The sequence below is a fragment of the Melospiza melodia genome, unplaced genomic scaffold, assembly GCF_035770615.1.
Source record: "Melospiza melodia melodia isolate bMelMel2 unplaced genomic scaffold, bMelMel2.pri scaffold_37, whole genome shotgun sequence".
In the NCBI taxonomy this organism is placed as follows: Eukaryota; Metazoa; Chordata; class Aves; order Passeriformes; family Passerellidae; genus Melospiza; species Melospiza melodia.
Window position 1 is genome coordinate 2,507,030 of NW_026948690.1, and position 15,418 is coordinate 2,522,447.

Sequence of the window (15,418 nt, forward strand, 5' to 3'; positions counted from 1 at the left end):
CCATATGAGGAACAAACACTTTCATTTTTGCCCCCAAAGTCAATTTCCGGGCCTCTTGAATAAGAATTATTGTTGCCGCCATGGCTCGTAAACATGAGGGCCACCCGGAACTTACCGAATCCAGTTGTTTAGAGAAGTATCCCACTGGCCTCTTCCAGGATCCCACCTTCTGGGTGAGGACCCCCAATGCCAGTTTTTGCCTCTCATTCACGTACAACTGGAATTCCTTGGTCACGTCAGGGAGTCCTAGGGCTGGGGCCTCCTTTAGTGCCTGCTTCAATTCCTGGAAGGCCTTCTTTTGCTGTGTCGTCCACTCCAACCGATGCTGCTTCAAGGCCTCATACAGTGGCTTGGCTAGGAGACCGAAATTCATGATCCACAGTCGACACCATCCCACCATTCCTAGAAAAGATCTCAATTCCTGATGGTTACAAGGCAAAGGAATAGCACATATTGCCTCTATTCGGTTTACTCCCAAATGTCTCTGGCCTTGTGTGATCTCACAACTGAGGTAAATAACGCTATTTTTGACCAATTGAGCTTTTTCCTTAGAAACCCGATACCCTGCTTGGCCAAGCATGTTGAGTAATTTAATTGTTAATTCCACACACATTTCCCTTTCCTTAGTAGCCAGAAAAATGTCGTCCACGTACTGCAGGACTACATACAAGGATGGGGATATTGTTACCTGGGTTATCTTCCATTCCTCCAGCTCCTTGGCCAGTTGGTTTCCAAAAATAGTAGGGGAGCATTTAAATCCCTGTGGGAGTCTCGTCCACATAAGCTGCTTCTTTCTCCCAAAATCAGGACTCTCCCACTCGAAGGCAAAATATTTCCTACTCTCTACTGCCAGTGGGATGCAGAAGAAGGCATCTTTAAGGTCAATCACTGAGAACCATTTAAACTCCTCCGATACAGATGTTAACAAAGTATAAGGATTAGCAACAACTGGATGTATGTCTTTCACTATTTCATTAATAGCCCTTAAGTCCTGTACCAAACGGTATTTACCATTAGGTTTCTTTACTGGAAAAATTGGAGTATTATACTCCGATTCACATTCCTGTAATATTCCTTGAGCCAAAAATTGTTTAAATAACGGGGCTACTCCCCTCCTTGCCTCAAGCTTCAAGGGGTATTGCTTTATCCTCACTGGTCGGGCCCCTTCCTTTAGTTCCACCTTTACTGGCTGCGCAGCTTTAGATTTTCCGGGGATCCCTGACTCCCATACCCAGGGTACTACAGCCTGCTCAATTTCTTCTGGAATAGGAGAGGCATCCACTTCCTTGATCACAAAAATGCCTGCTATTTGTTCCTCAGGTATTTCCAATTTCACCCTTCCCCCTTCAAATATTATTTTCACATTAAGTCGAGACAACAAGTCTCTGCCAAGAAGGGGTGTGGGGCAGTTTGGCATATACAAAAATTGGTGATCTAATTCCTTCCTCCCAAACCTAAGATTTAAAGGTTGTAAAAATGGTTGTTCCTCTAGCTTCCCTGTTGCCCCCACCACCTGTACCATTGTGTCACTCAAAGGTCCCAATCGTCTATTGAGTACAGAATAAGTAGCTCCAGTGTCTACCATAAATTCTTGATCCTTTCCATCTATTTCTAAAACTACCCTTAAATCCTTTTCTAGTCAGCTTTGATTCTGATAGTTTCCCAAAACTAGTGCTTGAGCGACTTCTGCTGGTCCTCCCGTGAATCCTCCCACAGGGCATTCCCCATTGGACCTGTCCTTAATCCCATGTTTCCCATGCCCATACCTCCTCTAACCGGGCATTCATTTTTCCAGTGTCCCAATTGTCGGCAAAACGCACACTGGTTTGGATCCAACCTCCCCATGTTAGGTGCAAACCCAAATCCTCCCCGACCTCTTGGCAACCCTCTCTGTCCGTGATTAGCTCCTCCCCGACCTCGACCCCTAATGGGTCTTCCTCCTGCCCCTGCCTGTTGCATTACAGCCAGAATACTAGCTTGTTGTCTTTTTGCAGTTTCTTTTTCCCTGTTGTTGTATACCCTCCACGCTTCCTCCAGCATTTTATCCAAACTCCTAGTATCCTCTCCTTCCAGCTTTTGTAACTTTTTCCTAATATCCTCTTGTGATTGCCCCATAAACAACAATGCCAATTGAAGTTTTCCTGATTGATCCTCTACATCTAAATTAGTAAACTTCCGAGCCATGTCTTTTATTCGTTCTAAAAAGGCAGACGGAGACTCATTCTTGTCCTGCTTGACTGAATACAACTTAGACCAGTTCATAGTCTTAGGTATTCCTGTCCTAATTCCTTCCACCAACAATTCCTGATATCGTTTTACAGCCCTTATTCCTCCCGTAGAGTTTGGGTCCCACTTAGGTTCCTCACTTGGTACCAATTCATCAACTGTCTCATTTAGTTGTCTCAACCGAATTTCCTCACGAGCCTTTTCTCTAGTGGCTCTAATAACCATTTCCTTTTCTGTGGAATCCATTATAGTATCTAATAATACCTGTAAATCATTCCAGTCCGGATTCTGAGTCTTTATTACCATTTTAACCACCCTTGCCACCCTTTCAGGATCCTCCCGATAACTCCCCGCTGATTGCTTCCGTATTACGAAATCCCCAGGGGAGAAAGGCACATTTATAAGTATCCTTTCTCCCTGTGATCCCACAGCTTCCCTCGACGGCGCAATTAACTGTGGCCCCTTCTGCCCCTTCCTTCCCTTGCGAGTCTGCCCTGATAACGGAGTTCTTTTAACACACTCATTCTTTTCACCATCACCACCATCACTATCACTCTCACTAGATCCCATTTTTATAGCTATATCCGCAGGGGGAGCAGGGGGCACATTAGGAGCAACCGGAACCCTTGGAAGTGCTATACAATAAGACAAATCTTCCTCTACTGAAGGATACAAATTACGCTCCTTGCTTTCTTTACATCCCACACACTCCCTTTCATCATTCACTTCTAAAACAAAAATACCGCATTCCTTTTGCCATTCCTCTTTCCGATATAAAACGAAAAACAAATCCAAATATTTCTCGTTTCTCCTTAAAAATTGCATCAAAGATTCCATTATCCCCAATTCCAGTGTACCATTCACCGGCCATCCCGCTTCCCCAGTCTCATATTCAGGCCACCAATGATTACAATAATCTATCATTTTGCTTTTATCCAATTCTTGATAATACCCCTCACTTTTCCACCGTTTCAATATACAACCTAATGGTGTATTTCCAGGTATTTTACCATTGGCTTGCACTAAGGTTTTAAAAGTTTTAAAAGACATCATATTACAACCTTTAATTCCACTATTAATCCCAATAAACCAATATACCTTAAACCAATATACCTTCTCACCGTCCTTCCCTAAAACAAACAGGAGGCGAGTTCCGGTCCTGCGTCCTTAGATGTCTTATGGCCGGAGCCTAGGCTTTTTTTTTACCAACCACCAAATCCAAATCCAATTATCACCTTTTTCCAATATAAAGCACCTTCGGGATTACGTTGGCAGTTTTCCAACAGGCGCGGCGGGTCGGGCACAACCGATTACTCCCCGAGAAGTGCTCGGTGCCGGGTTGGAGTGGATCGGGACGCGAACCACCCCAGCAGCCCTTGGAGTCCTGCCGCGGTCACCAGAAAACTGTTGCCCGATTGATAAATGACACAAAACTCGGACAAGTTTTGTGGGTGCTTTATTAAGGGCCCGGGGAACTGGGGGACTCACGTCCCAAAGTCCGAGCCCCCAAATTCACGTATGGGTGCTTCCCTCTTATACATGCGATTCACAACAAAGTCTCCAAGAAACAGTTTCCCATTCCCCTTGCCTAGCCACCAAGAAACAGTCCTCCGTTCCCCTTGCCTGGTCACAGACCCCTTGTGATACATTCCTTGGTTCACAAACAAGATCATTAATCCTCTGCTTATCTTATTCTAAGAGCATCGTATGCTGACTCCAGACAGGTTAGCATTCTTACTTTCTTGCACTAGTTTAATTATTTATTAAATCTCTAAGACTACCTGCTAGGTAACACACAAAACCCAACACACACTTTCAACGGCTACAAAACTGCTTTTTAACAAACCAGTTCACACACAACTCACTATAATTAAATATTTTGCTAAATTTCATTACTTTTCCAACAGTAAGACATGCTCCGAGGACTGAGCAAAGAATGTTTTTATTTTTACCCATTTTGAATTTTGATTCATGTTGCAGAGAACATATTCTTTCAATGACATTTTCCAAATTAAACCAATTGTTCTCTGCCCAAGTTTCTCTGCCAGATGACAGTTTGGCATTGTGTTTAGCAAGCAACGAGTAAAAGTCAGCTTTTGCTTTAGGATTGAGATTTTCATTCATTTTGTGTGAAGGGACTAGGACTATACCAGGGAGCTGATTTGTGAACTCAAGTTACACAATCATATGGACCTTTAGTTCCCCTTCGTCTCCCTAGATAGCTGAAGAAAAAAAATCTGTCTGGAAGGCACTGTTTCAATTGCTTCAGTTTGTCCCTTCCTTTCCAGCCAATCCAGATACACACACTCACACACAAATGTTATCTTTGTGAGGGGACCAGAAACCTAGAACAGGGAAAAAGCCACTCAGCCTTCCCTGGGCCGCCCCCTCCCTGTGTAGGTGAAGGGACAATATCTGTCTAAAAGGCACAGCTTAATTTCTTCAGGTCTGTCCCTCCCCTTTTAGACAGTCTAGGTACACAAATACAGCAGTAACAACTGTAACAGGTTCAGATAAAACTCCAATACAACAATAACAGCATCAATTCCAATATCAATATCAGGATTAGGAGGAGTATCAGTGTCGGTGTCCGTGCCAGTATCAAATCAGTAACAGAAATGACAGTAACAATTTCCCCTGCTTTTGCACTGAAAAATCTTTTGTGTCAATTCCGGAGCCTGTGTGCTCAGTCGGGGGTGAGATTTGGCTTTGGAGTATGCAGTCTATGGGAGATTACAGACTACACAGTACCTGCAAAATCTCACTGGCTATCAGAATCCTGTCCATGACGCCAGTTATGTGAGGGTCCGCCCAAAATGAACGGGTGATGAATGATTTTTTGGTGCAAAGAAATAACCAACAAAGGCACAGGGGTTTTGCAGTAACAAATCAACAAAATGCAATTTTATTGATGATAACCACAACTGAATATGCGTTTGGTTAGGGAATCTCGGGAAGAGAAGGGTAAGACAAGGGAAAGAGGGAGGAAAGAAGGTTAGGGAGGGGCTTATAGCTACCAAAATGTGATGTATTTGGCGGTCCCGCTGCCGAAACTTGCTGGTGCACGCTTCGGGGAGATCTCAGAGGACAGTCGAAACCGAACCCCAAATATACTGTTCTTGGTTGGGGGAAGGGTGGCCGAAATTAGGTTTCCAAGGAGGGGAAAAGAATAGGAACAGCAGGATGGGGGAGGTTATTCCATTGTTTTCATGGCCGAATGCTCGCAGGTACGTTTACTCTGGGCAGTTTTTCCCCCCTGCCTGAGCTGGGAGGGGGTACAGTCCCAGTCTCTGGAAGGAGGTTGCCAGGGGGGTGCCAAGGCGGTACCATGGGGGTGCCAATAGGGTGCCAGAAGGGTTCCTTGCCTTGTCTTGGTTCCTTGATGAGGGGACTCGCATCTCTGTTTGTCTGTCACGATGGTTGAAGGCAGGCAAGAGGGGTCTTCTCTTGGAGTGGGGGAGCCACCCCAGAGCTCAGTCCAGCCAAGTCAGGAGGTTGGAAGAAAGTCCAGTTCCATTGTTCAGAAAAGGGCAGCATGCCCCTTCGAGTTTAGCATGGCATGTTCTGCAAACACCACCTGTGAACACACTGAATAAGCATGAGACTTTCTTTCCAAACTGGCTCAAGAGTTTTTAACCTTTCGGGGGTCTTTTCTCATGACAATTGTGAGGCAAAAAATGAAGGATTTTCAGATGGACTTTCACAACCAGAAACTGCTGCTCCATCCCCACGGGCTGCAGGCCCCCATGGGCAGGGCTGGGCCGTGGGGGCTGCTCCCCTGCACGGCCTCCCCTTCACATCCCTGCCAGAGCCATGGCCAGCTGCCTGTGGCCCCCGAGCGCGCTCAGGAACTGACCACTGCTGCTGGAGGCCTTGGTGCTGAGCCCCTGAATCATCTCTCACTCGGAAATGCTCACAAACAAAGGAGGAACAGGGCCTCAGTGGCCTGAAGAGCTGCCCACAGAACCAGGAGGACCTGGACGAGTGGGATTGCAGAAGCGGTGCGGGGAGAACATCCAGGCAGGCTGCCAGGGGCTGAGGCTGGGGCAATGGAAAATCTGCAGTGGGAAGGAAACCACACAGCATCTGGTATTTTGAAACACAGCTAGAGTTTTCCTGTGCATTCTGACTATGAGTCACCAATGGCAGGCTGTGAAATTCCTAATACCTGTCTGGCCCTTGGGGCTGAGCTGTGGGATGAAGCTGTGGGAGGAGACCTGGGAGAGATCCTAGAGTGAGCCAGGGTCCCCCATGTCAGAGCAGAGCCCAGAACGGCGGGAAGGGATCCATGGAAGCCTCGCTCTCCCTCTGCCCTTTCCCCACCATGGGCCAAAATACATCCTGAAGCACATTGTGAGAGAACCGCTCAAAGGGAATGGTGGGTGCATTTCCCTCAGCCTTGTCCTGGGGCTCAGCAGCCAAGGGCTCTGGCTGCACATCTGGACACACCATGCCCGGAACAGCGGGAAGGGATCCATGGCAACATCGATGCCCTGCTGCTGCTTCCATGCCCTGCAGGGCTGTTTACCAGCCTGGCCTGGCTGCAGCTTCTCCCCAGCCTCTGCAGAAAGGCATTGGGCATCAGCTGCCACGCAGCCCAAACTCACCAAGGATCCCCTGCATTTTCTCGGTCCCCAGCAACATCCTGAGGTGTGTCTGCTTGGAGGAGGGAGGGCCATAGCCAGCCCCAAAGGCCTGGGGGAATAAGGATTTTCCTGATCCTTATCCATGTTTTGGAGAAGTATTGCCTCCTGAAGAGGCCACCTCCTGGATGTGTAATGATTCCATCTGATCCAGCTGTGCCTCTTCCTTTCTCAAGGGATGGACAGAGGGGCTCTATGGAAGGTGGCATTTCTTGCAGGAAGGGAGGAGATGCCAGGCACAGCCACAGGAGGTAATTGCTGTGCCTCTGGGCCTGAGCACTGCTGAGGCTTGAGCTGCCCCCTCTACTGCTTGGCACTGCGGGCACAGCCCGGACAAGATGGGCACAGCCCAGAGGAATTATCCCGAGCAGGCTCAGGGCACTCGGGTACTGAGCTGTCATGCTGGGCTCCCTCAGTGGGAGACACGTCCCGAAACCTGGGAGCGGCTGCACGGGGTGCCCGTGGTGGGGAATAGGCAGAGGGGAAGAGCAAGGCTCCAGTGTGTCCTGAGAGGGCCTGGCTATGTGCCCGTGGGCTGTGGGAGCTGTTCCATGGGCAGGTGGGCAAGCAGGAGGGAGGGACGGAGGTTGGGAGTGACAGCTGTGGCACTGCAGATTTCCCCAAGCATTTAGTGAGGGTTTCCTGAGTGGGAGGGAGAGAGCCCCAGGGCCCTGGGCTGCTCCAGCTGCCCCTCCAGGCATGTTGCACAGCACCGGCAAAGAGCGTGGAGAGTGACCAGGAGGCCCAGGCTCCCACAGCCTTACCCCACCCCCTTGCAGTGCCCAATTCCCCAAGGGAGAAGGGGATCCCATCACACCATGGAAATGGTTCTGTAACATCTGTGCTCCCTTCTCGACTGGCATGTGACTTGGATTACTTGGAAATGCTGATGAATTGTGCTTTGAAGACCTTGCCAGATGTAGGAGGCATGTTTTGAATGTACTTTTCCTGACAGAATAATCCGTGTCAGTGTGGCCTGCTGGGGCTGCAGCCAGTACTGGCTCCCACTGAGGCTGCCTGGCCAAGGGCAGCCCCAGGGGCACAGGGCAGAGGCAAAGCACGATGGGGAGGAGCAAGAGCAGGGACGAGATTGCCCTTGAAAGGCAGAGGCACTTTGGGGCCTGCTCCTGGCCAGGGAGCCTGCCCAGAGCCGTGCTCTGCTGGCTGGGGCCTTGAGGGACAGCTGTGCAGCTGGGCCAAGCTGTGCCAGCAGCTCCAGCCATGCTGGGGAGCCTTGCCAGCTCTGGGCCCTGCTGTGCAGGAGGGTCCCTGTGTGCCACTGGCAGCTGGGGCCTCAGCCACTTCCTCTTTCCACAGTTCCACCTCTGGACAGGAGTTGTATGACGGTGGCTGCACCTCACACCCAAACAGCAGGAGCAGTTCCTTCCGCAGTAAGAAGGGCCTGGGCATCCCTGTCAAGAGTTTTGAGCTGAAGACTCCAGAACAGCCATCTTTGAGGAAATCTCTTAGGGCCCTGTAAATCCCACTGCCACCTCCTCTCCCCATGTGTATCCCCGAGCTGCCTTTATCTCTTTTTTGATCTTCCTCTGTCCAATTCCAACCCTTTCCCGAATTCTTTTAGACACCCCAGGAGCAGCCCAGCTCCCACCAGCCCTTCCTGAGTCCAACATGTCGTGTCCTCTGCCCCCGAGCGCCCTGGCCATTCCCTCTAAACAACACAGACATTGACCCACCTCTGCATGAGTAGCTGATGGCCCCTTCTTCTATTGCAATAAAGAGGTGGAGCTGACAGATAGTGTCCGGGTGGCAGCAGCAGCAAAGCCCAGCCGGCAGCAGCACTGGCTGAGCTCCATGGCCAGGAGCAGCCGTGGATGCCCACGGTGTGGGCAGGCAGGAGCCAGGCAGGGGCTGCTGTGACCAGCGGTGGGGTTCCAAGGGCTGGGGGAGCCCATTGGTCAGGCAGCAGCATGGAGCTCCCGTGAAAAAGCAACCCCATTTGCTTAGTTTTTCAGTTTTAGAAATTAGAAATTTGTAGAAATATTTCAAAATATTTTTTTCTGTAGAGAGACATCCCTAAATATTTCTTCTCATTTCCTATAGTCGTTAAAGATTTTCCTGAGTAGTTTTAGAATCCAGGACAAGTGACCTCATTTTGTCTTCACTTTTCATCTTTAGAAATATTTAGAAATATCTTTTGTAGAGAGAAATCCCCAAATGTTTCGTTCCTGTTTCCACAAAACATCTGTATTTTTGAAACTGGTTTTAGAGTTCTGGGAAATATTTTCCCCTTATACAATAAAAAATAAAATTGCATTTCAGTGGTAATCTTTATTCTAGGAAAGAAGTAAGACCCCTTCAGCCAGCCAGCCTGCTGCAGAGGCTCTTTTCCCGCAGCAGCTTTGTACCTAGTCACAACCAACATACATAAAACCTTTTCCCAGGTATTTCCTGGGATTTTTGACAAGCTCTCGTCTTAGTCTTCTCAGACAAACTTTGAGCTCAGTGGGCATCTCTTCAAGTTACCATCTTTGTTTGCTTCTGGTGGAACTCCCTCAGTTTTAGGGCAGGGCCTTCTCTCAGCTTCCTGCTGGCCCCGGGCTCTCCTCCCGGCCTGCTGGGCTTGGTTGGGTGGCACAGCCTGTGACGTTGCTCCCACATGTGACTGAGGGCACTCTTAAGCAGAACCTATCCATCCTCTGCAAAAACATTTATCACTGAAAGACACCATTTTCTGAAATAATTTGGGAAAAGTCTTGGTCATGAAGCTTCTCCACCAAAGGTGGGGCTTTCCAGGTGATATCAGCACACCTTTCAGGGTGGGCAGGTGCCTTACTGCGCAGAGAACTGTCTCCCAACCCACTGGGCCTGAGGGGCATTTACTCTACCACAATGCCAAGATTTCGGCTACAGCAGGAGGAGGAGCTGTGCTGAGTGAGAAGCTGAATCAGAAGCTTCAGAGTGCTCGGAAAGTCCTCACAAATAGGTACCTGTCAGTGGGGATGTGGATCATTCCTCTTGGGTTCAGGTGCAAACAGGGCATTTTGAGTAACATTTGCAGCCTGTACTGGCTCTCTCAGGCCTTACACAGCCCGAGGCAGCAAAGGAAGACTTGGAAAAAAGCATTAATTCCATAAAAGTGGTGTTGGGAAAGCAGGAGATAGCAAAGCACTGCTGAAAGCACGCAGTGTATATGATGTAAAATTATTGTTTTATTGATATACTGCAACATATTTTTCGAATGGTAGGAGGAGAAAGAAATAATGATCAGTTATCTCAATATTAATGTTAATTTTCTCTTCCAGTATTGCCCGCGGGTTGAGTTAATTATTAAGCATGACAGTTGGGCTTTAATGTATCAGCTGTAGATTCCAGTCACAGCAGTCTAGTTTAATAATTGGATTTCTTTCTCCCTCATTTTGACTAATAGCATACTTATAGCAATTATCAAAATTCATCATAGCACAAAAATAAACCATTTGAAACCTCACCAAAAATGGCAGCACAAGAGAGCTCTGCTTAGCATTTAGTGGAGAATTCAGAACAGTTTCTTGGAAAACAAGGAACAGCTTCTCTGATCATTCAACAGCCACAATGTGAACATGGACACTCAGTGAAAGCCAAGAGTGCTTCAGGTGAGCCAAGGCAGTGTTGAATAGGCTGCTGTCACTAAAAAAGCGCATTCAAACTTCACGGAAAATTCCCTCTGAAAATGCAAATTCAAATGTGGTTCTTTAGCTATAGGTAGTTCAGCCAAGCCATGGCAGTTTACCAGCACTGGCAGAAAGTTGTTTTAACACTGCATCATCAAACTGTTCTGGAGACTTCACAGTCTGCCTTGGAATGGCTGTAGGTGCCAAGTGGACACATCTTCTGCTGTGAGGAACTTAAAATCCTCCTTACTGCTCTTCCAGACTCTTTAAAGACAAGGTTTAACTTCCAGCATGAGCACAGCTCTGCATAAGCTCATCGACCCCAAAACCTATAGGCTTCAAGGCACCCAGCAGAAATCCTGCACATTCTGAGCATGCCAGAGAGAAATGGGACTTATTCAAGGACTGACAAATAGGCAAGACTTTGAGGGGTGAGAGCGGAATGAAAATAGAAAGCTTGAGAAAAGCCTGGTGTTTATAGTTTTGGGAGAAAGGGCAGCAGGACTGTAAGCTGTGTGCTCACCATCTCCTCCTCCAGGTGCACACAGGGACGGAGCAGCCCCAGTGAGTGGTTTCAGGCATTGAAACCACTGTAGACTTGGAATCAATTCACAAGTGAAAATAAAGACAGAATAATCACAGAATCCCAGACTGGTTTGGGCTGGAGGTACCTCAAAGCCTACCCAGTGCCACCCCTGCCATGGCAGGGACACCTCCCACTGTCCCAGGCTGCTCCAAGCCCCGGTGTCCAGCCTGGCCTTGGGCACCGCCAGGGATCCAGGGGCAGCCACAGCTGCTCTGGGCACCCTGTGCCAGGGCCTGCCCACCCTCACAGGGAGGAATTTCTTCTTAACATCTGACCAAGTACCTGGTTACACAGACACCAGGAACTGTCTCACTCTGCAGCAGGCTGCAGTCAATGTCTGCTGAAATACGACGCACAGAATCCACCACAGGTTCCGCCTGCACGCATTGCCTACACTCCTCTCAGGACACAGCTCTCACAACCAGTCCCAGAGTGCTCCTGCTGCCCAGGAGGAGATGGGAAAGGGCTGTGCCCTGGCTACAGCCTTGGCAAGAGCTCAGCAAGAGCCATTGGTGTCACCGCAGCCCGAGAGACAGAACAGGGAGAGAATTTCTATTTGCCCTTTGAAGCTGAGAAGGGACCAGTTTGTGTCTGAACAGCATTCCGCCCCATATTATCTAAAAGTAGGAGACTTAGCAATTAAGCAACCCTCAGATGAATAATTGAGGAAAACTAAAAACTGGAAAGATACCAAAGGCTTCCCTCACAGGACTGCAGAGTGATGCATTGCTTTGGAACTGCAGATTAACCAGGCCACAACCAACCTCATCCTCTGGCCACTATCTAAGAGCCAGGAGAAAAAGACTGGAAGCAAGAAAACACCAGCTTACTACAAGTTTTGCCCTGAAACTCCATTGGCACAGGAGCCCCTGGCTTTCCTGCATGATGCTTCGTGACTCCACGATGCTGTTACAGCCTCGCTCAGCCGCTGCACAGCCCATGCATCGTTCACTTGAGCAGCCTGAGCCTGGGAACACCAGACAGTATTATCAGAGCACAGGGAATGCTGCTCTAATTGTTGGTTTGCAATTCTGTGTTATGTGGATAAATGATCATCTGGGGATAGAAACATGGTGTATGTACAGCTAATCTACTTAGAATTTTTTGTAAATTAATCATATTGAATATTAAAATTATTCCCTATTCTCATGTAAAATAACTCCTCAGTATTTTCATCTGATCTCACCAGAAATGATGAAGCTGGACTTTGCTTTCCACACCTCTCCCATTCTTACCTCTTGCACTGCCAGGAAAGTGCTAAATAGATGAATTGCCAGCTCCCTGCAGCAGAGAGCTGATCTTCTGGGCCCTGTGACACACAGATGAGGGAGTCAAACCACAGAGGTCTTTGGAGGCTAAAATCCTCTGTCTCTGTGGTGCTCACAGCAGCTGGTCCCAGGCAAGAGGTGAGCAGCTGCACAGGTGACCCGAGGTCTGTGGGGAGTTTGAAATCCCACATATTTTGTTCATGTGTCAAATCTGGGCTCTGTTTCCTGTGCTCACCCCATAAACTCCATAGGTGAACTCACTAAAAATGGCATCACAGAGATCCCTGCGGATCAGCTAAGTGCAGATATCAGGTCAAAGACTGGACTCACTTACCTTGGAGATTCTTTCCAGCTTTTGTGATGCCTGACTCTATAAACTGAAGCTGGTCTTTTGCTCATTCTGCATTTTTGTCATAGCTTCTGAATCAATCCCTTCAGAACATCAGCTGAACAAGTATTGCTCTCCAGGCAGCTTCTCACACAGTAGAGGGATGGGCAATAGAAACCACACAATGTTTTTCACAAAGGTGTATTTGTTCTTTTCTAGGACAATTTTGGAATCAAGTGCTGTAGCACAAACATGTTTTTTAAGGTTTACAATAGCCTCTCACCTTTACTGGTTCTGCAAAGCCAATTGGGTGCTGAATACCACTCACACATGAATTAGTGGCCAATTGGCCAAAACTTCTCTTTCTTGTCTCCAGCCCAGCTTTAGCCATGACTCTGCACACTCAGAAATCGCAGGGCAATGGAACATTTGTCCTCTTAATGCAAGATGACTGCAGATGAAATTTTACATTCTAATTAATACTTGGTCCCCAGTGATGCTCCTGAGTGTCCTGGCTGTTCAGAGGTGTCCCAGCTCCCCCAAACACAACTGCACCAGCCAGGACATCTCATTTCATGGCCCGTGGCAGCAGAAACGCACTGCTAAAAGGCTCTGAGGCCAGTGGGCCACACTACAGAGCAGATAATCTCCAGCAGGGGTTGGAGGAAGAGTTCTGCTTTGAGCTCACCTGAAGATGATCAATAGCTGCACCACCAAATTTGTTTTGTTGTTGCCCATCAGAACTAAGGAGAAGAATTTCTCAGGAGCTCCTGCCAACCATTGCCGTGAGCTATTTGAACTCATGTCCTTGTCCCTTTCCCAGGTCTGCTGTGTGAGGAGCCACCTCCACAGTGCTGCCAGACACCCTGGGGCCACCAGCCCCTCGCTGGAAGGGTTCCAGCCAGGTACTGCCAGCTCTGCGCGTGCTGGGGATGTCACCTCCTGCACACACACCTCATAAACGCCCCATAAACCCCCGGCACTGGAGTGGTGCGTGTGCATTACTATCAAGGTATGTCACCGCTTCCATAATAAAATGATTTCAGGGGGTTGTAAGTCAGCTATAAAACTCTCTTTGGGCTAAAACTTGGCATGTCCACACATGCAAACACACTCAAACAGCCTGATTTCTGGGAAGGGGAGAGACTGTGCATTACTCCTGAATTCTGCACAGGGGCAGAGGGTATTCTCACGGGGAGAAGCTGCAGAGCACCCGCGAGGCCAGTGGGGAAGGCAGAGACTGCTGGAAATGGGACGGCCACAAATCCACCCATCACTGCCATTCCAGCCTCATTTCCATCGCCCAGCTCCGGGAAAGGGGGACGGCATCTTGTCTGCTCTTGGGGACGGTGAGCGGAGGGTCACATGTTTTCCCAGCTCTGTCTGAAACTCGGAGGGTACAGGGACACTTCAGAGTCCCCCTGCATAGGCTGCTTCAAAGGAGGAGTCCTTGGAAGCTCACCGGCACTAAACCCATCCTTTAAACAAGCTTTGCTTTGCAAGAGTTTGGATGCTCCTTGACTGTTACTGCAAACTGCAGAGGGAAAACATGTTTGCAGTGCCAGGACTGTCCTGGGATGTTGTGTTGTTTCTGTAGAAGTTGGACTTTCTGTTCCCGCTATCATGTAATGGTTCTGCGCTGGTTATCTTCTCCTTCCCTTGTGCTGCCAGTTATCCCAACTCCTTCCCAGTTGCTTGGGACACTAATGTATCCTTTCTCAAATCCCTCCCCGGTGCCCTGTCCGTCACTCGGCGCTCGCACCCTTCTCTCTAGAAACTTCCAGCGAGAGCGTTGAGTGATTGGTTCAGGGACCAGGGCCCCACCCTCAAGTTATCCCCATTGGGCTTCTCCCTAAGTCAATCTTCTGTATCCCGCTCCCCTCTAAAACTCTATTCGCCAGAGGGTCGACTCCTCCCCTGTCTCCCTCCCTCCTTAGAAGCTGTTGCAAGCGTCTCCCCCTTTCCCTGTCCGGCTGTCGATTCCCCTGGGACCCAGTGAGCCTGGATTCCCCACAGCTGGACAGCGCTCTCTTTTTTCTGCTGGCTGCAGCCATAAGCCGTGCCACGTCCCACCGCAAGGTGTGGCTGCTGTCACAGCACAGGGTGTTTGCCTCAGGCGCTGTCCCCAGCCACGGGGATCGGGACAGTGCTGCCCTGCTGCGAGCGGTGCTGGATAGCTGGCCGGGCCGTCCGAGAAGGACAATCCTTGCCCAGCTTGACCGCTTCACTGGGACACGGCTGCTGTTAAAGAGTGTAAATCCCACTGCTCACAGAGGTCCCTCCTGCAGGGCCCTGCGAGCTTGGCACTATCACAGCAAGAAGAAATCTGCTGCTGGAAGCTGCATCCAACAGTGCCTGCACAGTCAGTGGGAAGAGGGGAGGGATTTTTAAGAAGCATAAAGAAAAGGGGAGCATAGAGGAAAAGGGAGCCTCCTGCTGTCTCTTGAAATCTCCCCCAGCCTGAACGAGCTCTCTTTGGGGCTAGAGACTCCCAGAAGCAGAATGGGGCAGTGCCTGCTGTACACACAGCATCCTTGCATCCTTGTGGTGTCTGCAGCTGCAGGTGTTTGTACACTTGACCTTTTGTGATAAACAGTAAGGACATTTCCTTCCTACTTACTTTGCAAGTCTTCTAGGAAACACACCAAACTCCAGGCAGTCATTTGCTGTGATGTTTTGTTCCCTGGATAACACAAAACTCCACCTTTTTGTCAGTGTTCCTCTGGTTTGCTGGGTCAAAATCCACATCTGGCCTG